The following is a 23,981-nucleotide window of genomic DNA, read 5'->3' on the forward strand; positions in this document are numbered from 1 at the left end:
GGCATTGCAATTCCAATCCGTGTAAATCCTCAGAACCTCAAAATAGGATTTATCCTCAATCTACCATCATAGGCAGAATATATATAGACTAAAATCTGTATTTAATGTTGGTTTTCAGAGAGGTAATGCACAGATTCACCTCAAAACACCACCAACACTCGCCTACCATGATGAGGACCCCTCGCTCTAACTTATCTCTAAGCTAAACATGTGTACCAAGACAAAGTACATTCATTGGGTTTGTCAAAACGCAACCCCTTTGTTAAGAGAGGTGACTAACTACCTCCCTGAACAAGTGTCATGGTGGCATGTCCATCAAAGATGAAGGAACAGAGACAAAGGTAGAGCGAGCAGGCAGTCGCTGGCTCGTTAACACACCAGCCACCGAAGTCATACGACTGCCATGATACAGCCACTAAACTAAGGCCACTAAACCGAACGGTTTTCTTAATGGTTCCCCAAGGAGCCATCATGCACATTGACGATATTGTCCTCCATCATCTCAACGTCGACAAAAATGATGCAGAAATTGAGATCATGGATACATTTAGAGGTCACAGCCTCACCTTTGATGACACCCTTCAACAGCAGTTTCAAGCTAAAGGGATGGAATTAGTGAAGTTCAGTCTCAAACCGACTGGCTTGACCACTATATTTCATAGTCACATAAGCAGATCGTCATCTTACCGAGAACACCCTATCAGTTTGGTTGCCCTCTGGCTCCTCCTTAGTGGTTGGATCATCATCGCAATTATTGCACACACCATGTACAGGTACATTCAACACCTACAGGCCAGACTGGACTCACTTCTCATACAGCCGCATTTTACATACCAGTCTGAGCCCCTCCCACAGGTTAACCCCATCATTTCCAAGGATAAGCCTTTTAACCTTTAACCCTCCTTTCCTCTAACATTTTGTTCCTAGTAACCAATGTCAGGTTCTACTTTGATTTTGTGTTATGACCAAAGAACAACAAAGGATTGTGTTACGGTTAATGCTGTGCCTTCCAATAACTTGAAATGTTTATGTGTGATGAATGTAGTTTTAGATTTAGCTAGAGGTTCTATGCCCAGATGTGCCTCAATCTCTGTCCAGACGATAAAGCCTCTGTGAACTCTAATGAACTGTATGGACTGTGCAACCATTTTTCTTTCCTATCAGGAATACATGGATGGCGTAACCCACAGGTTACTGTGAACCGACAAGAACTGTTCGGCCCTTCAGTTGCTCTAAAGATGCTGGACAACAACCAACTCTTCAGGACAAAGGGGGGAATGTTGGGCCTCATGTATTCAGATAGAAGACAAAGGCAGGCCTAACAGTCATAAAAACATAACTCAAGCCCTCACACCAAGTCGTAAATCTTCCTGATAAAAATCGCGCCAAAATCAAACAAAGGGAGTCCAAAACAGACTACAAATCCATGAAGCCTTGCTCACTAAAGGATCGAGCTCTCAACTCCTACTGGATGAGGCACAAAACAGAACGTCCCTCAAACATGACATCATCAGGAGTTGAAATACCTCTAAAATGTTTCGTGAGTTACTTCCAGCGACTTTGTTCACCAAATATAGATGTAGTTTTTTTTGCTGCTCTCCGGTGCAACCTCGTGGCACAAGGAAGTAATGTCCGACTTGAAACTGTAGCCATACAATCTCCATCTCGCTGGACGAGTTGAGATTACTCTGTGTTCAACTGAACACTCTAACGGATCCGAAGGAGACCGCCGAGCAATTCGCATCTTCATCCGTTTGCCTACAGAAGTGAAGAGATTAAAGATTTCTCTTCCATCTTCAATCAATTCGACATTTCTGAGTTCTCCGCCAGCCCTCCGACAATCAACAGCCGTACCGCCTGCCGACAGAGCGAGGAAACGGCCTCCCGTCATCACCCGAGCCTCAAGGAACTGGGTCAAAGTTAAAGGACGGAGGAAAACACATTCTACCTGTGTCCTCATGCAATACAAGTAAGAGGTTTACGTCTGGGCAGAGATAGAATATTATAGCGTGTTATTCTTGTGTTTCAAGGTTTTTGCTTGTACAGTTTACGGATCGCCATGTCCGCTCATTATTAATACTCAGGGTATTAATTATCACAAATTTGTTTTGCTGTATTGTGGTCCAACCAAATTGGATTGTGCAATTTCGCCATCGCGGGTGAGACAGAAACTGAGTTCATCCATTAGAGTCAAATAACGCAGGACTTTTACGAGCCCCGCTCGTAAAACCGCGTCTCTGAGTGATGAACACAGCTGCTTTCTCTCCCACTATCGCGAAATCGGCTTTAGGGCTGTCACTTAATCATCACTCTCTCTCTCTCTCTCTCTCAAAAAAAGCTAACATTGATTCTCATCAATGTTCTATTGATTTTAATAATTAGTAATTATCTTTGATAATTATTCATTATTGCTAATAACCAAACTTGCTCCTAAATGTAGTACACTACATTTACTGGAGCCCCATATGAGGTTTTAATGAGTTAGATCCAATTAATTAATTTAAATATTAATTAATAACTATAGAAATAATTATTAATTATTAATTATTTCTGATAGTAACACTGATCTAAACAACCGGTAAAGCCCTACATTACTATTATTCTAAAATGTGAAGAAAAAAAATTATAGTAAAGAATAAGTAAATGTTTCAAAACTTTTGACCAGTAGTGTGTGTGTGTCTGTGTGTGTGTATATATATATATATATATATATATATATATATATATATATATATATATATATATATATATAATTAAATTAATATCATGAATGTGCGACAACTAGTCGACTAATGGCTTAAACTAACGCCTACTAGTCGACTAGGACAATCTTTGGTCGTGGGCAGCCCTACCAACCTTCGATTAAAGAAAATTAAGGAAAAAAGCCCCGCACCATGGTACAATGATCACACTCATGCTCTCAAGAGAGCAGCTCAGAAAATGGAGCGCAATTGGAAGAATACAAAATTAGAGGTATTTCACGGTGCATGGAACGATAGTGTCTGTAGCTACAGACAGGCACTAAAAGCTGCCAGGTCAGCATATTTTAGCAATCTCATAGGAAATAACCACAACAATCCTAGATGTTTATTCAGTAATGTGGCAAAATTGGTTAGGAATAAAGCTTCAACTGAACCAGATACTGTCACAGCACAATAGTAATGACTTCATGAATTTCTTTACTGATAAAATTTAAATAATCAGAAATAAAATTGGAATTATGCAATCATCTGTCACAGTACCTCAGAAAACAGTGTCTCATAATTTTCCTCACGTGCAACTTCAATCCTTCGCTGTCATAGGTCATGAAGAGCAAACAAAACTTAACAAAACATCAATAGCCACAACATGAATGTTAGATCCAATACCAACTAAGCTCTTAAAAGAGGTATTCCCTGTAATCTCAGAACCTCTTCTTAATATTATTAACTCCTCACTATCCTTAGGACATGTCCCAAAAAACTTTAAAATGGCAGTTATCAAACCGCTTATTAAGAAGCCACAACTTGATCCTAGAGAATTGGCCAATTATAGACCGATTTCAAATCACCCGTTTATGTCGAAAATACTAGAAAAGCTTATGTCCTCCCAATTATGTTCATTTCTACAGAGAAAAAGCATATATGAACAATTTCAGTCAGGACTTCAGCCACACCACAGTACAGAGACTTCACTTATCAGAGTTAATAATGACTTGCTCTTATCATCTGATCGCGGCTGCATTTCTCTTCTATTGTTTTTAGATCTTAGTGCTGCATTCAACACGATAGATCATGATATTCTCTTGAATAGGCTAGAGAATTATGTTGGCATTTGTGGACTTGCATTAGCATGGTTTAGGTCCTATTTAGCAGACCGCTACCACTTTGTCTTTGTAAACGAGGAATTGACAAATAAAACAAAGTATGGAGTGCCACAGGTATCAGTTTTAGGGCCTCTGTTTTTCTCCTTATATATGCTTCCCCTGGGAGATATCATCAGGAATCATGGAATAAGTTTCCACTGTTATGCCAACAATACCCAACTTTATATTTCTTATAAACCCGACGGAATTTCACAATTCTCCAAATTAGCAGAGTGTATCAATGAAATCAAAGATTGGATGGCCAGAAATGTCCTTCTACTCAATTCTGACAAAACAGCGGTACTAGTTTTTGGACCAAAAACCTCTAAAAATAAGCCGCTAAAACATAATTTGACTCTCGATGGATGTACATCGTCTTCAACAGCGAAGAACTTAGGTGTTATATTTGATACCAACATATCATTTGAAAATCACATTTCCAATGTTTGTAGAACAGCATTCTTCCACCTAAGAAATATTGCTAAGTTACGACACCTGCTCTCTATTGCTGATGCCAAAAAATGAATGCATGCGTTCATAAATTCAAGACTAGATTATTGTAATGCATTACTGGGAGGATGTCCTGCAAGTTCAATAAATATACTTAAATTAGTTCAAAATGCAGCAGCCAGAGTGCTGACTAGAACCAAGAAATATGATCATATTAGACCCATTTTATCGTCGTTACATTGGCTACCTGTTAAATTTCATATTAATTTAAAAATTCTGTTAACAACATACAAAGCTTTGAATGGTCTAGCTACACAGTACTTAAGTGACCTTCTACCACACTATATTCCATCATGTTCATTACGATCGCAAAACTCTAGCCTGTTAATAGTTCCTAGAACATCAAAATCCACAAAAGGAGGTAGATCCTTTTCCTATATGGCTCCTAAACTATGGAATAATCTCCCTAACACTATTCAAGATGCAGACACACTCACTCAGTTTAAGTCTAGACTAAAGACTCATCTATTTAGCCAGGCATACACCCAATTTATTCTTCACCACACAATTAGGCTGCTTTAGATAGGTCTGCCGAAACCTGAAACATTGATCATGATCTATAAATCTGCAAAAAATTGAATGGCATCTACGCTAATATTATTCTATTTGTTTCCATGTCTCAACCTTAGGACTCCTATCCCGAGGTCACCAGAACTGACCGGATCCAGCTCCATTCCTTCTTGGTATCGGACTCCACTGCTATGTGGCTCTGAGTGATGACGACAAAATGGAGCCAGTGCCAGCCAGACATCACTTCAGTCTATTATGATGGACCTCAGAGGATGATCTGATGCCAACTCCAACCATAAGACATGGGAAACTTCATATGCCACTGCCTGAACCTTGGATTTAGGATAGACCTCACCGAAATTACCAGCTGGTTGAACTGTGAAGCACCTCACTGATCTCGGCCTCCATCACCTTGGTCTAATAATGGACTACTCTTAAAATGGAATACATAGACCATCAATAAATTGCCAACAAAAGCCTTCATCAGCCAACTAACAAAGGACAATGCATCTATATGAACTTTTGCAGTTAATCCAGGATGAACTTCAAAGACATTAGTCATTAATCTTTACAGTTTTGACAAAATCTTTAACACTCACTTAGTTTACTCATTTTAAACCATGACTTGCACTGCACATAAATAAGTAATATTGGCATTATATTCATGCTGTTAGCCAGAGGGGAACTGGCCCCCACAGTGAGCCTGGTTTCTCCCAAGGTTATTTTTCTCCATTAACCAACATCTAATGGAGTTTTGTGTTCCTTGCCATAGTCACCTTTGGCTTGCTCACTGGGTTTCTAAATACAATTATTATTTAATTACTTATTTTTATACACACTTCATAATTATATTTAATCAAACTACACAATGATGACTAAGACTTCATAGATATTACGGTTTAATTTTCTGTTAATGCATGATTTTCTGTAAAGCTGCTTTGAAACGATGTGTGTTGTGAAAAGCGCTATACAAATAAAAATGACGACTTAAAAAAAAATTATTACTTGATATTTTCACAATAGTGCATTTGTGTGCTTATCCTGGATGTCTCAACTGAGAGAAAAATGTGAGATTACGTCCGTAACATGCAAATGCATCACACGAGAGACCACGTAATCTCAGCACTCGTGTGACGTGAACGCATAAGCCTGTTGTTATCATTAAATAAGCGGAAGCGATGCTTTATAGATAAAAAGTACTTAAATATTGATTTTTCGCACCAAAAAGCGATCTTAGCAATTTAGAAGACATTAATTTAGTCATCGGAGTCGTATAGATGACGTTTATGCTGACTGTCTGTGATTTTTGGAACTTCAAAGGTCTGATCACTATCCACTTGCATTTTAAGGACCTACTGAGTGGAGATATTTTTTCTACTTTCTTTAAATGTGTTCTGCTGAAGAAAGAAAGTCACACACATCTGGGATAGTATGAGGGTGAGTAAATTATGAAAGAATTTTCATTTTTGGGTGAACTAATCATTTAAGCTCGATATCAGTATTTGTGGCATATCATCAATTACCACAGAAATTAATTTTGACTCGTCTTTCAGTTTTTGTTTTTCAATTTTTTTATATACTGTATATTTAAAAAATATATATATTTATTAATATTTAATCATGTTATATATATATATATATATATATATATATATATATATATATATATATATATATATACACACACACACACACACACACACACCAACACACACACACTGGCTGCCAAAAGTTTGGAATAATGTACAGATTTAGCTGTATTGGAAGGAAATTGGTACTTTAATTCACCAAAGTGGCATTCAACTGATCACAAAGTCAGGACATTACTGATGTAAAAGAAAAACAACACAATCACTATTTGAAAAAAGTCATTTTTGATCAAATCTAGACAGGCTCCATTTCCAGCAGTCATCACTCCAACACCTTATCCTTGAGTAATCATGCTAAATTGCTAATTTGATACTAGAAATTCACTTGCCATTATATCAAACACAGTTGAAAGCTATTTGGTTCATTAAATCAAGCTTAACATTGTCTTTGTGTTTGTTTTTGAGTTGCCACCATATGCAATAGACTGGCATGTCTTAAGGTCAATATTAGGTCAGAAATGGCAAAAAATAAAACAGTTTTCTCTAGAAACTCATCAGTCAATCATTGTTTTGAGGAATGAAGGCTATACAATGCTTGAAACTGCCAAAAAACTGAAGATGTCATACAAAGGTGTACACTACAGTCTTCAAAGACAAAGGACAACTGGCTCTAGCAAGGACAGAAAGAGATGTGGAAGGCCAGATATACAACTAAACAAGAGGATAAGTACATCAGAGTCTCTAGTTTGAGAAAGAGACGCATCACATGTCCTCAGCTGACAGCTTCATTGAATTCTACCCGCTCAACACCAGTTTTATGTACAACAGTAAAGAGAAGACTCAGGGGTGCAGGCCTTATGGGAAGAATTGCTAAGAAAAAGACACTTTTGAAACAGAAAAACAAAAAGAAAAGGTTAGAGTGGGCAAAGAAACACAGACATTGGACAACAGATAATTGGAAAAGAGTGTTATGGATCTTAACCCCATGTAGCTTTTGTGGGATCAGCTAGACTGTAAGGTGCGTGAGAAGTGCCCGACAAGACAGCCACATCTATGGCAAGTGCTACAGGAAGCATGGGGTGAAATGTCACCTGAGTATCTGAACAAACTAATAGCTAGAATGCCAAGGATCTGCAAAGCTGACATTGCTGCACATGGAGGATTTTATGATGAGAACTCATTGAGTAGTTTAAGAAGTTCTGAAAATTTTTTTTCAAATTGTAATAGTAATTTTTAACGTTATTAATGTCCTGACTATACATTGTGATCAGCTGAATGCCACTTTGGTGAATAAAAGTACCAATTTCTTTCCATAAGAGCAAAATCAGTACATTATTCCATACTTTTGGCCACCAGTGTACATGAAGACTCCAGCTTTGATCTTTGCCTCAGACAGCTTAGGGAAGAAGTCTTGAAGGTACTTGAAGGCTGCCGACTCCTTATCTAGAGCTCTGACAAATTGTTTCATAAGGCCCAATTTGATGTGCATTGGTGGCATCAGCACCTTCCGGGGGTCCACCAGTGGCTCCAACTTGACGTTGTTCCTCCCCACAGAGAACTCGATCCGCTGTGGCCAGTCCTGCCTGTGGTAGTGTGCCTTGGTGTCCCTGCTGTCCCAAAGGCAAAGATAGCATAGAAACTTGGTAAAACCACCTTGGAAACCCATCAGGATTGTCACCATTTTGAAGTCTCCTATGACCTCCCAGCCATACTCATCATACTTCAAGGTGTCTAGCAAGGTCTTGATGCTGTTGTAATCCTCTTTGAGGTGCACCGAGTGAGCCAGAGGAAGAGACGGGCACTTGTTACCATTAAGGACCAGCACGGCTTTAAATAATTACTTTAGTATAAATACATGTTAATTTGGATTCATATGTTGTTTTTTTCTGATTTATGTGAACAAAAAGACACAAATTCACCCGTTTTCTAATTGGAAATAAGTACATTTCAAAATATCACTGTCCTGGTCACAAAAGCAAAGTTTGTGGGGAATAATAGCCATTTTCTATACTTTTGAGGCATAAGCAATTAGGAAATAACACTTACTACCCAGGAAAAAAGAAAAGTGTAATATATTTCTGTTCACAACAGGGTCAGGCAGCAAACATTTACTGTTTTAAAAGTATATCCACAACTTTTAACATATTTAGGTTCTATACTATTAAAGCAGGTGTTTTCAAAGTCTTGGACAGACTCATAGAGCAGAGTACTGTAAATTTGAAAGCGTGCGTTCAGTTTTGAGGGAGAGCAAAGGACGTCCGTGTGCAAGCAGGAAGATTCGTGCTGGCGCAACCGGTACATTGATGTGCTCTCGCATGATATGCATGTGCTCTCAACATTAACAGTTTTATAACACCACAGAGCTATGGTCTATTAAGCTGTACTATGGTCTATTAAGCCAATAATTTTCATTTATCTTCACAAAAATTGTTTTGTATTTATGTATCTTTTGATTTCACTTGGTCAATAATCTCCGTGCCTCCCCTGACATACTCTGGTGCCCACCTGAGGAGGCGTGCCTCCAAGTTTGAAAACCGTAGTAAAGGAATGTTCCAGGTTCAATATAAGTTAAGCAATCGGCAGCATTTGTGGCATAATGTTGATCACCTAAAAAAAAAAAAATATTTCAAATCATCCTTTTCTTTATAAAAAGCAAAAATCTGGGTTACAGGGAGGCACTTACAATGGGAGTGAATGGGGGCCAATTTTTGAACGTTAAAATACTCACTTTTTCAAAAGTATAGCCACAAGACATAAAGGATGTGTAATAAGGATTTTAGTGTAATAAAATCACTTACTAACCTTTTCTGTGTAAAGTTATATCCAGTTTTACAACTTCGTTACCATGACGATGTAATGTCAACAACCCCTAAAACCCTAAAATGACTGTAAAAACTACAATATAATAACTTTACAGCTCAAATAATACACAAGTTTTAACAAAAGAATTAATGCAAGTGCTTTTATAAAATCATAAGCTTCACATTTCTGTTTAAACCCTCTAAAAATTGGCCCCATTCACTTCCATTGTAAGTGTCGATTTTTGCTTTTTTTAAAGAAAAGGAGGGACGAGTCGAAATAAATTTTGTGGTAATCAACATTATGCCACAAATGCTGTTGAGCTTAACTTGTATTGAACAAGGAACACTTCTTTAACATGACATGGTGATCTTGTTTTATCCAAATAATATCCAATCTTTCAACTTCATTGTCATGATAATGTAATGTAAGTAAAGCTCCTTATCCCAGTAAATGTTATATTCGGTATATACTTTAGATACATTATAAATAATTCAAGTTTGCCAGAAAGGGACGTGACATAGCTGTCTATACGTAAAACACCATTTACATGGAGCAAACTTCACCCACAGGATCTGATGTACTTTTACAGTTTTAAATATAAACAGGGCTTTACTGAATATTTAAGCATTTTAACAAAAATATAAGCTTAACGTTTTGCTTTTGTGTGCTCTGTAATGCTGGGCTGGTTTAAGTGTGCTACTGAAACTACAGTACAATTTTTGCTTTAAAAGAGGGGCAAGTCAAAAATATTTTCTGTAGTAAATTTCATTATGCCAAAAAATACTGTAGATTGAGCTTAATTTATATTGAACCAGAAACATTCCTTTAAAGTACTGTAACTCAGCTGGTTTGAGTTGGATTTGGATTTAATTCCTAAAGCATTTTTTTTTTTTTTACTAAACCATCAAAAAATATTATGTAAGGGCATACCTATCCCTAGTGAAGTTATTTTGAAACTCACAATACTTCCTAACTTCTTCAATTCTATTGCCGTCTTCAGGGTATCAGCCAATTAAAAGATTTACATCAATGTGTGCTGCCTCAGCTTTAGACTACAAAGAATCACTGTTGTTCTATTCAGGAAAAACAGGCAGCCTTGAGAAAGTCATGAAAAAAAATAAAACAGGTAAAAGCAGCCCCTTGGGCCTTCTTTTTTTAAACAACAAGCATTAAAGCGGCACAACCTACCCACAACCTCTTTAACAAACGAGAGAGAGAGAATGATGTTTCAAACAGCTCATGAAGCAATGCTGTCTTCATAACAGACTCTGCGGTCCTGTTTAGGCCTCAGTGCAATTTATTCTTTTCATTTCATTCGTACATGAGAGTGAGAGACTGCATGCATCTATGAATCTGGGAGTGTGTGGCTGTGAGAGCTGACACTGCAACACTGTTTCTGGCACGGTAAAGGACTCTTGGATGTTTCAAGGTTGCCCTCTTATTCAGTGGTGCTAGGTTATGAGGTAGCTTGTTTCAGTGAGCTGGCACTAACGGGGGAAGTTTGTGTGTATGCTCGGTAGTCAGCTGTCAGTGGACCAACTTCATCACCGTTTTTATATTACACTGTAAAAAATGTCCATAATTTTAACGGTATATATTTCCTTCAAATATACAGTAAAAACTGATAATATATTAAACAAAACAATACATGTAATTTCACGGTAAAATGTTGTAAAAATTGCAGTTGTTAGATGTTAAAAGTATGGTTTTATTGTATAATTAATGGTATTATTTTAAAAAAATTTTTACATTTAACGGTAAAAAGCATTAAAATACTATACGTTAAAATACATTTTATGAAAAGTACGTCTTTAAGGTAAAAATTATTTAACAAAGTAGGCTACTATATTTTAACAGTTAAAAACATATCAAAATACGGTTTATTGTAGTAAAATGAACGCAGCACATATTATTTATCCTTTACAAGATTTTCTTTTTTTTCTTTTATAACTATATAGACTTCTTTGACTTCCTGTGCAGTGTATTGTGTACTATGCAGAATAGTTCAGTACAAGTTTAGCTCAATGGACACCATTTGTGGTATCATGATGATTACCACAAAAAAAAAAAAAAAGACTCATCGCTCTTAAAAAAAAAATATATAATGCAATGACAAAAAACCCTAAAACAATAAAACAACTGTAAAATCAATTAAAATGTATTAATTTAAATATTTTCATACAATTATAAGCTTTCTTATAAGTCTTTAAACCTTTAAAAATTGGCCACCTTTACTACCATTGTAACCATGATTATCCCAATTTTTAAAAGAAAATGTGGGACGAGCTGAAATAATGTTTTGTAGTAATTAAAATTATTCCACAAATGCTGTCAGTTGGGCATGACTTTTATTATTCTGTGGAATGTTGGTTCAAACCTTAAGGGAACATGTTTTACACTGCAAACTTCACCGTAACGAACCATGTTGTGTGTTCAAGTGAGTCACTACGGATTGCAGCGAAAGTTTTCGTACATATGGAGCATTTAAGGCTCAATTTTACTGTAGACACGACAAGACAGATCAACATCTTGCCACCAGAAATGTCCTCACAGTGTTTACTTGTAATATATATAATATGTCGCCAGTTTAACGACTCACTTAAAGGAACATATCGAAGAAGGACGGGTTGTTCACTGTAAAATTGTCATTTACTTCCCACATGTTCAGGAAACACAGACTGTGTTCTGTGGGTAATATAAGTTACCTTTTTCAGACAGTTTCTCAGTCCTCTGTAACTGATCCTGAAGTTGCAAGCCCTATCGAGAGATGTAGTGAGACTGATGAAGTTGAAGGACACCTTTCAGAAAATTTCAATGATCACTTTCTCAGAAACATTTGTCTTTTCTACTTGAAATTACATGGACAGTTCCTTTTGCCAGCTTCAACAATACAAAATATTGTTGAAGAGATGCAGAGCATACATGAACTGGGACAGACATACACTTTAAATAAATTGAATGTACTTCTGAAACAAGAGTTATCGTTAACAGATGAGGACATAGGTAGAATATGTGATGCTGCGAAGGAATCAGACTTATTCACCATTTGTCATCAAGAACCAATGAAAACCACTTATTCAAGAACTCATGCTTTCAAAAAGATGTTTAAATACACAGAACCTGTAAATGTCAACTTAGGAAGAGATGAAACAATGTCAGAGAGGTTTGCCTAATATGTTCCTTTGAAAGAGACTCTGAAATGTCTATTAGAGTCTGACCTATGGCAGAATTGTGTTCCACAGCATACACATTTGCCATGTGCAGATGTACTTTGTGATGTCAGTGATGGTCACGTATATGAAAACAACTAATTCTTTATTGAAAACCCAACATGTCATTTGAGGTGGTGAACCCATTAGGCTCAGCAAAATGCAGGCACAAAGTACTACCTGTGCATCTTTCATTGGCTAATTTACCACCTCATATAAGATCAAATACAGGTCACGTCACTTGTAATGTTGTGTCGAGAAAAAGATTTCAAACACTTTGGCCAAGACAAAGTTTCTCGGAGCCAATTGCAGACTTGAAAGAAAATGGAATAACTGTGGCAGATAAAACAGTTAAAGGAACTGTTTTGTGTATTGCAGGTGACAATCTGGGGTCCCACAGTATTGTTGGATTCACTGATAATTTTAGTGTTTCTGAATATTTTTGCAGGTATTGCCGATTAACAAGAAGTGATTTTCAGGCGGATCCAAATGCATGTGGTCCCGAACGCACTGCCGCAAGTTACAATTCTGCAGTCTGAGGAACAACAAAACGTTGAAGGTATATCATTCAATTCAGTTTTTAATTCCTTGAATTACTTCAATGTTTGCCTGCCTGGTCTACTAACTTGTTTAGGCCATGACATTTTTGAGGGAATCCTTTCCTATGATTTGGCTGAACTTTACCTGAAGTACTTCATTAAGCAGAAGAAATGGTTCACCTATTCAGTTCTGAATAGATGCATTAAGCGATTCAAATACAGTGCCTCTGATGCCTTGAGTAAGCCATGTGAGGACAGCTCCAATGGGGTTAAGCTATCTGGACAGGCAATTCAGAACTGGAATTTTCAAAGACTTCTCCCTGTGACTGTGTGTGACAAGGTGAAGTATCCACTGGATGATGTTTGGCAGTTGACCCTGCAGCTGAAAGACACTGTTGAGATGATTTGTGCACAGAAAGTTTCATTACCACAGGTATCTTACCTTGATGTGCTCATCCAGGAATACCTTGCTAGTAGAATCTCTCCATTTCCCGGACATAGACTAAAACCCTAACACTATTACTTGCGACATTACACAGCACTGATTTTAAAGTTTGGCCCTCTGATTAGATTGTGGACAATGCGCTTTGAAAGTAAGCACAGTTACTTTAAAAGATGAACTTAAAGAATTTCAAAAACCTCTGCCTCACTCTCCCTGAAAGACATCAAATGTTCCAGGCTTATCTGTCAGAAGGGTCAATGTGCCATCTAACTTTACAAGTTAAAGATAGCACAGCATTTACACAGAGCTGTATGGTGATTCTAGTAAAAATGCAGTGAGGCAGTTTGGTTTCACAGAGAACAATACCAAAGTCTCAGCAGAAGTAATGTACAGAGGTACATTATACAAAAAAGTCCAGTTCTTTGTGACAGAGAATTTAGACTCAATGGAGTCTGGAGAACTTACACTTATCCTGATAAAAGATTAAGTTTTCTGCTGAGAAAATTTAGAGCAGAGTTCATTCCTGAGTACCATTTGTATGAATTTAAAAAACTGAGCAAAATAATGCAATGTGTGAGCATCAGTGACCTGGCAGATTTCTATCCTTTACCATCATACATGATAAATGAGAAACTGGTTATTCCATTGAAGCATAGTGTGGACCAGGACCTGTTTTTCATACAGTTGGTTTAATCATGTAAATTTTTCTTATTGTTTTTGTTCAGAAATGGATGAATCAGGGCTGAACACTATTAGCAGTCCTATTGCTGCTGCATTACCAGACCTCCCAGTCACAACTAAAAAAATCTCTTGAGGACACCTTAAAATTGCTTGGAGTGGAAATACCAGAAGATTTAAAATTTCTTGAGGAATCCGATCTGGTTGCTATACTGAGGCCCATTCAAGCCAGAAAATGTATTTCGGCTTTGAAGGAGACTGGTAAGTCCATGTATTTGTTTCAATTACTAAGACCTTAAAGGAATACCGGTAGTTCAACCCTAAAAGAAAATTATCTTTTCATTTGCTCATCCTTATGCCATGAACACAAATGAAGAGTTTTAGAAGAATTTCTCATCTCTATTGTCACCTAATATGCAAGTAAATGGGTACCAACTCTTTGAAGCGAATAAAAAAAAAAAAAACTTCAACACGTATCAGTAAAGTAATCCAAACGACTAACATGTTTAATAAATGTAAATGTAATTTAAGTGATCCAACTTGTTTTGGATGAACAGACCAAATTTTTCACTACAAATATTCACTTTCAAAATGTGGAAGTCCAAGTAAAGATTGATAGTAAAAAAAGGACTGAAATATTGTTCTGTATATAAATATAAATCTGATTCTCACCCAAATCAATCATATTACTTTAAAAAATAAATTAAACCACTGGAGTCATGTGTATTTATTTTATGCTGCCTTATTTATTTATTAAGTTTCCTGATGAATTAATGCAGGCACTTGAGAGACAGAAAAGCCCAAGTCCTCGCTTACGCAGGGAAATGGTGAGGATTTTTGTTACAGAAGCGATGAAAGTTTGTGCCTGTCCAAGTAAGAATTTAACAGAAGTTGCTAAAAGGATTTTTGCAAAGTATCCAAAGTCTTTGCCAGATGTGATCGAAGAGACTGTGATTGGTCCAGGATACTACTCCTTTGTCAAGCAATTTCAGGCCCGAGTTGAAAACTCGAGAAGGTCCAGCACACCAAAAATAAAAAACGTGTTCACAATACAGATGAAAAAAGAGCTGCAGTTCAAGATACATATGGATGCATTAAATGGGATGTTAAATTTATGCCCCTTAGTGAAACTGCTGAAAGTCAGCAGTTGAAGAAAGAGCAGATGAAGAGTCTCTCACAAAAAACTGACTGGAATCAAGAAGAGGTGAAAGTTCTCATGAAGTCCACATACTACAGTCAACGAAAAGATATCAACAAAGGAACTGACATCGAAACCCTCACTGATGAGTGCCCATTTTTGTTCCAGGAGAGTGGCATGGAAGTCCACTTTCAAGAGCTCACAGGGATACCACTTAAAGACACCTTCCCAGGTAGCATGGACATAAAAGGAAAAAGGCTGGTGGACTTTATGAGGAAAGTTTACACAATCAAGAACATCCATTTATTACAGGCAGTCACAAAACTACAAGTTATGAGAGGACAGAGGAATGGGTGCTCAGAAGATGTGAAAGATATGATTCTTCTCCTTCTGTCCTATTTTGATGAGAAAGAAGAGCTCCTCTTTCATTATGTGGAAGACACATGCCTTGCTAAGGATGTAGAGTTAGAAAACCTACCCGTGACGCCATGCATTGTTGTGTGTGGTAAGTACAAGTTTTGTGATTACAGCACTCCAGAGCTTAAAAAATGTGTGTATATTACATTGATTTTTTTCCCCACAGGACTCTCATGCTATGATGCTGTTCGATTCATGCTGAGTGTGGACCACAAGATTGTGAATGATGACATCCCTAATTTCATCTCCGCTATCTGTCTGATGTTCGGTAGTTACTACTCTTTCAACATCCACTACCCTTCAGAACTGGCCTCAGTGCTCGAGTTCTTGCAGAGGTATGTAAACTTTTTAGTTGACGCGGTTCATTTACTACGTAGGTTCATTTATAGAGTTTTCACAGAATTATTTATTCTTTTCCAAGGTGTTTTTTCATCATAAATCCTGAGAAGGGCACAAAAATTGAGGAGAGGAAGAACAAAAAGTGACTTCTAGTGAACCCAAGAGTGTGCACGTTAATCTCAGACCTTTCTGATCATGAGTGGTGCAAGACATTGTAAAGGTGGGGCTGGTTTTGTACAGTAGGCTAATTCTGAGTTCATACTGCAATAACAGGGAAATTGCCTTAGTTACTTGTTATAACCTCAAGACAGCAAGTTAAGCGGTCTATAAAACAGCTGTATTGAATTACATGTTTGATGGGTTTTTTTTACATGGTGACATGCTGTTTTAAATTATTTACGTTAAATTATTTATGTTGTGCCTGGTTCTGTTCTACATTTTATTGAATAGTTCTTCAAGGAATAGTTCACCCAAAAATGAAAATTTGCTGATAATGTGCTCACCCACAGGCCATCCAAGATGTGTATGTTTTTCTGTCTTCATCTGAACAGAAACAAAGAATTTTAGAAAAAATCTGTAGGTCCATATAATGCTTTCTGATATGTTCTGAAACCAACCAATGGGTCTTTGTAAGAAATGGACCAATATTTAAAACCTGATTAGCTATAATTCGCAGCTTCCGCAAACGGTGTAATGCCCTTGTATTGGAGCCTATCGAGGTCGCAAGCAGAAATAATGTAGTTTTAAATATTGGTCAATTTCTTACAAAAACCTATAGCTTGGCTTCAAAATAGATCAGTTTATCTACTGGAGTCACATGGATTACTTTGATACTGCCTTTATCTGCTGTTTGGGCTCAAAGTTCTGGCACCCATTCACTTGCATTATATGGACCTACAGATCTGATACATTTGTCTAAAATTATTTTTTGTGTTCCAATGAAGACAAAGACATACACATCTTGGGAGGCATGGGGGTGAAAATTATCAATTAAATTACAAGCAAATTCTGATTTTCAGGTGACTTATCACTTCATTGTGATCATATATGAAGGTTTTTCCTCATGTTTAGTAGAATTTTTTTTTAGGCTCTTGCAGTGAACCTTTTATTTAACAGGTTTTACTTAACTTTTATTTTTTTTAAAAGAACAGTTCACCCAAAAATGAAAGTTTGTTGATAAAAGAAAGTCATACACATCTTGGATGGCCTGAGGGTGAATACATTATCAGAAAATGTTCATTTTTAGGGTGAACTATACCTTTAACTTTACAAGCTCTGTTTGAAGTGGCATTGGATTTGTAGTTGCAGCGTTTTAAGTTCTGTCTAAACTGTCAGGACTAACTGGTGCATTTGTCTCTTGTTTAAACCACATCCTACTTCTGTTAAAAAATGAAAAAAAAAAAAAAAAAAAAAAAAGTAATACAACATACTGTATGTCTGTAAATTATTGTCAGTCTTAATTAAAAATTACATTAGACCTCATTGATGTGTTATTCTTTTATGGATTAGGCTTTGATTTAGGTTTGCAAGTTTAAGATATTTGTCAATTAGTGTAACAGTAATCTTAATAAACGTAACCTTAAATGCCTCTCAATGTTTAAAGTATTATTAGAATTATTAAAAAGTAAAAGTTACATTTTTAACTCACGTCATGTGTCAACTGCACAATATATAGCTTATTTCTTGAAGCCAAAGCTCCCAGCTGTTATAGGATGATGCTTTTAGAAATAAATGAAATTACAGTGCTTATTTACAATTTTTTAAAGTAAAATCCATGTAATTGGTTTACAGTATTGAACATATTTAATGTTTTTTTTTTTTTTTTTTTCCTGTAGTTAAAACAGTAGAGTTTCCCTTGTCCTTTGCAGGACTAATTTTACAATTAAGTTTTTAACTATAATTATTACAGTGTAAACCTATTAATTAGACATTTATGAAGTGTAAAATAGACAGTTATGAACCATAATTATTACAGTGCAAACCTTTTAATTAGACAGTTATGAACTGTAAAACACAGTTAGGAACTGTAATTATTACAGTGTAAAACTTTTAATTAGACAGTTATAAACCATAATTATTACAGTGTAAAACTTTTAATTAGACAGTTATGAACTGTAAAATAGACAGTCATGAACCATAAAATACACAGTACACTAAGTACAATTCCATACAGCATAAAATGTTGCTACTGTATTTTTTATGGTAAAGTTCTGGCAACCACAGCTGCTAGTATTTTACCGTAAATTTTACGGGTTTTTTTTTTTTTTTTTTAAATGGTTAGTGTCGTCTAACCAGGATAGAAGAGGCAGTGACCACATCCACGATTCATAGAGACATTCTTAATTTGTAAATGCAGCCTAACTGACTTAGAAAACACTGTCACGGGGTTCCACACCCAAAATAATAAATATATAAATACATATAAATATAAATGGACCAATGACGTGACATGCAATTTTGATGTCCAAACCCCTTTATAGAGTAAAAATAAGGAAAATGTTTATAAAAAACACATTTATTGAATAGTAATCTTTGTTTATCAAATGATATGAACATGTAATGAGGGTTTTACAAAGTTTAAGAATTATTAGACATTATAGTCACACAATGTCATACCAGATAACTGTCCGAACCTCATGGTGAAATGCAAAAAAGCTACAAAAAGTGTTAAAAATCAAATAAAACCTAATATCTCAGCCATAGGCATTATTGTATGAGTGTTGCCAACCATATATTTAAATATTTAAAAAAATATGACATCCAGTTGATTGTTATTCTTTGGAGCATTCTGTCCCAAAACTGGCAGTCAGCCAATGTCATCCGAGATAACAAGCTATCTGGAGCAATTTTATGGGGCATTTTATTTTGACACGTTATCAGACAGGATGTTACACAATCAGGAAGACCCTGAAGGACCCCCAAACAATGGTAAAAGGTTAGCAAGTCTCTTTTAAAATGTGTTTAATTTACCCTTTTCACTCACTGGTACACTATGTAGTAAAATCCTGTGTCATTTGGGATAATGCTAAAAAAACAAATTATGTTAATTTTATGCAAATGTGTTTATTTAATGTGAATTTACATACTTGGAAGTTGAAGGTCAAGGTTGCAGATTTCTATGGGTAGCCAAAACAACTGCCTGATTAAGGTTCAAACTGAGTTTTGTCATACCGGATAACAATTTTGTCATATAGGATAACAGTTATTTTCTGTTAGCCCATAATGTCATCCGTTATCCCGGATGACACGTTTTACATTATATTCTTTTTATACATTTTTCAGCTTTTATTTGTATAATTTCCATTCTTACTGTGATATTAACACATTATTATGAACATTGTTTAGTTAAAAAAAGCGTTTTTGTGTTTTACACGGAGATGATAACGGCATCGTTTTCAAAAATGTGCCCTTTGAAACCCGTTTTCACAAGTTTGTGTTTTCAGGCCCCAAAACGTTGTCGTGTAAATAAACAGCCAAAACGCATAAAAAAGTTTTCCGTTTTTAGTTGAAAACATCGTCGTGTAAACGGCCCCTGAGGTGAGTGAATAGCTTACTTTCTTACTGACAAATTTTCCATAGGTTTGCTTACTTGCTTGCTCTGCCCAAACTTAACATGTTAAACCTGTCGGCATAAAATATTTTTGCAAAATATGTAAGTTTAACTATACCAAATTCTCTTCAACAACCAGACTAGCTAGTTAGCTAGTCCTAGTTTGTTGTAAGCTAATATGCTAACTGAAGCTCAAAATGTGGACATTGCGCATCATTACACATTAATAAAGCCTTAATAAACATGAAATAACGTTTCTTCAGCATGTTAAGCATACTTCATCGTACACAGTGCGTTATTAGTTATTTCATGTTTAAACTTGTGTCAAAATAGAATGCACCATATTCATAACTTTTTTCATTTGCCTAGATGCTTAATATTTATATAATTATTCATCATTAACAGTTAAAATGTATATGTACAGTTTTCACATTTTGATGATTTTTCTAGATGCCACTGTCAAACAAAGAGAGAGCAGCAAGGATTCTTTACAGCGCAGCCTAATTAATTTCCTTGAAAAAACTATTTTCAGTGTGACACCCTTTGCATAACATAAAAATGTATTATTTATGAACATCAATTATGTGTAAGTTGTGTAAAAATGACAATTCATGTGTAAACTCATGAGGTGTCATACAGAGTAACAATTTCAGTCAGGCGGGTTTTTTCCCTTAAAACGCATAATTTCATTTTATGGAGTTGAGAAAACAATAATAGTATGATGCCAAGTACTGTAAAACATTTTCAGACATTTTGCAGCTTAAATCACATTGCAGCATTAAAATGTGGGTAAAGAACTTTAACAAATAGGGACACGTTTAAAGCAAACACATTATAATGAGGAAAAATAATTGTACAAGTTTTATTTTCCGAGCTCTAAATATTGGTTACTGCCTCACTTTATATATTCATTAAGTATTATTGATTAAAAAAGTTGTAATATGATAATATTTTGAAAATTCATTAACATTATCCCATATGACATTTTGAATGGTGTCGTCACAAAATTCTCAATTAAAACACTTAAAATACATTGTTTGAAAATAAGATTTTAGTAATAAGGCAAAAACTACTTTGATGTGCAGTTTTAACCTTATTCGTCACTGAGCCAAAAATAAAGTTGAAGTCAGAAGTTTACATACACTTAGGTTGAAGCCATTAAAACAAATTTATTAACCACGCCACAGATTTAATATTAGCAAACTATAGTTTTGGCAAGTCATTTAGGACATCTACTTTGTGCATGACACAAGTAATTTGTCCAACAATTGTTCATATCACAATTCCAGTGGGTCAGAAGTTTACATACACTAAGTTAACTGTGCCTTTAAGCAGCTTGGGAAATTCCAGAAAATGATGTCAAGCCTTTAAGCAATTAGCTTCTGATAGGCTAACTGGCTAATTGGAGTCAATTGAAGGTGTACCTGTGGATGTATTTTAAGGCCTACCTCCAAACTCAGTGCCTCTTTACTTGACATCATGGGAAAATCAAAAGAAATCAGCCAAGACCTCAGAAAAACAATTGTGGACCTCCACAAGTCTGGTTCATCCTTGGGAGCAGTTTCCAAACTCCTGAAGGTACCACGTTCATCTGTATAAACAATAGTATGCAAGAATAAACACCATGGGAATATGCAGCCATCATACCGCTCAGGAAGGAGATGCATTCTGTCTCCTAGAGATGAATGTAGTTTGGTGCGAAAAGTGCAATCAATCCCAGAACAACATCAAAGGACCTTGTGAAGATGCTAGAGGAAACAAGTAGACAAGTATCTATATCCACATTAAAATGAGTCCTATATCGACATAACCTGAAAGGCTGCTCAGCAAGGAAGAAGCCACTGCTCCAAAACCGCCATAAAAAAGCCAGACCAAGTTAAACAATTTAAAGGCAATGCTACCAAATACTAACAAAGTATATGTAAACTTCTGACCCACTGGGAATGTGATGAAAGAAATAAAAGCTGAAATAAATTATTCTCTCTACAATTATTCTGATATTTCACATTCTTAAAATAAAGTAGTGATCCTAACTGACCTAAGACAGGGAATGTTTTCTACGATTAAATGTCAGGAATTGTGAAAAACTGAGTTTAATGTATTTGGCTAAAGTGTATGTATTATATGTATATACACTAGGGAGCCACTGGCTCCAAAATTCAAAACATTTAGTTGTCACTGCCAAATTATTTTGGTCACCAAAATTACATTGCTCCATATAGATAATTATTCCAAAGCTCCACTACAGTGGTAACTGCCTCATCTATAGCTTCTTTAACAGTGCTGAGAGACAAGACTGGCACAATACAAATCAGTGCTATTATTGCACAGCACTGATTTATTAATGGTTTCCAATCATGTCTAATAAACTCAGCAAAAAAAGAAATGTCCCTTTTTCAGGACATTGTATTTTAAAGATAATTTTGTAAAAATCCAAATAACTTTATAGATCTTTATTGTAAAGGGTTTAAACAATGTTTTCCATGCTTGTTCAATGAATCATAAACAATTAATGAACACGCACCTGTGGAACGGTCGTTAAGACACTAACAGCTTACAGACGGTTTGTTTGTTTGTTTCATTTTTTACGCCATGCCAGCTTCTATAGCTATATTCATGGCAGGAACCAGGTTTAGTTATTTACAATAGTTAAATAAGTTAAATGATGTGTTTAAAATTAGCTTACAGATGGTAGGCAATTAATGTCACAGTTCTAAAAATTTAGGGCACTAAAGAGACCTTTCTACTGACTCTGAAAAACACCAAAAGAAAGATGCCCAGGGTCCCTGCTTATCTGCGTGAACGTGCCTTAGGCATGCTGCATGGAGGCATGAGGACTGCAGATGTGGCCAGGGCAATAAATTGCAATGTCCATACTGCGAGACGCCTAAGACAGCGCTAAAGGGAGAAAGGAAGGACAGCTGATCATCCTCGCAGTGGCAGACCACGTGTAACAACACCTGCATAGGATCGATAAATCCGAATATCACACCTGCGGGACAGGTACAGGATGGCAACAACAACTGCCCGAGTTACACCAGGAACACACAATCCCTCCATCAGTGCTCAGACTGTACGCAATAGGCTGAGAAAGGTTGGACTGAGGGCTTGTAGGCCTGTTATAATGCAGGTCCTTACCAGACATCACCGGCAACAATGTCACCTATGGGCACAAATCCATAGTGCTCTTCAATGATGAGTCGCGATTTTGTCTCACCAGGGGTGATGGTCGGAGGAATGGGCGTTACACTGAGGTCTGTACTCTGGAGCGGGATCGATTTGGAGGTGGAGGGTCCGTCATGGTCTGGGGCGGTGTGTCACAGCATCATCGGACTGAGCTTGTTGTCATTGCATGCAATCTCAATGCTGTGCGTTACAGGGAAGACATCCTCCTCCCTCATGTGGTACCCTTCCTGCAGGCTCATCCTGACATGACCCTCCAGCATGACAATGCTACCAGCCATACTGCTCGTTCTGTGCGTGATTTCCTGCAAGACAGGAATGTCAGTGTTCTGCCATGGCCAGCGAAGAGCCCGGATCTCAATCCTATTGAGCTCGTCTGGGACCTGCTGGATCGGAGAGTGAGGGCTAGGGCCATTCCCCCCAGAAATGTACGGGAACTTGCAAGTGCCTTGGTGGAAAAGTGGGGTAACATCTCAAGCAAGAACTGGCAAATCTGGTGCAGTCCATGAGGAGGAGATGCACTGCAGTACTTAATGCAGCTGGTGGCCACACCAGATTAGTTCAGGGACACATTATTCCATTTCTGTTAGTCACATGTCTGTGAAACTTCTTAAGTTTATGTCTTAGTTGTTGAATCTTTTTATGATCATACAAATATTTACACATGTTAAATTTGCTGAAAATAAAAGCAGTTGAAAGTGAGAGAATGTTTCTTTTTTTGCTGAGTTTATATGTATACTAACCTGAATAAATTTCATTTGATGCTCAAATCCTAATCTCAATTGATTCAAGCAGAAGTGGTTCCTACACTATTTTTTGTGCATGTAGATCTACCTCTGAGGCTTCTGCAAATCAGCATAACATCAGCACAAAAACAAGCGGTAAATAAAGAAATAAATCAGTGAGTAATTGAAAATTAGTAGTGACACATTGATCCAGGCTGCTTGGCTGGTATTAAGCAGGCCTGTCTGAACGAAATGGCCGCCAGTAAAGGAAGGTTTAAAAAGCAATTGATTTTGTTTCCAACGAGTCACAGTCACAATTACCTAATAATGTGGCATGATGAAGATCACTCTCCTTTCAGTGTTTATCACTCTGGCTTGACAATGCAATCTAGTGTACGCCATACTATCAGACAAGTGGTATTTCAAAACAAATTCAGAAAAAAAAAAGCTGAATGTTGTCCGAGCTTTTATTCTTATCTCAGTGAAAAGTGTCTACCTTAAAGGGA

The 23,981-nt window shown here is 36.5% G+C and overlaps 1 protein-coding gene across 2 annotated transcripts in view; it reads right to left on the reverse strand.

Moving 5' to 3' along the window:
• The window catches only part of LOC127420929 (PHD finger protein 14-like), a 164,150-nt gene that overhangs the window by 131,065 nt on the left and 9,104 nt on the right, over nt 1-23,981 (reverse strand). The gene's annotated exons all lie outside the window — the stretch shown is intronic.

The sequence above is a fragment of the Myxocyprinus asiaticus genome, chromosome 30 (genome assembly GCF_019703515.2).
Source record: "Myxocyprinus asiaticus isolate MX2 ecotype Aquarium Trade chromosome 30, UBuf_Myxa_2, whole genome shotgun sequence".
Lineage (NCBI taxonomy): Eukaryota > Metazoa > Chordata > Actinopteri > Cypriniformes > Catostomidae > Myxocyprinus > Myxocyprinus asiaticus.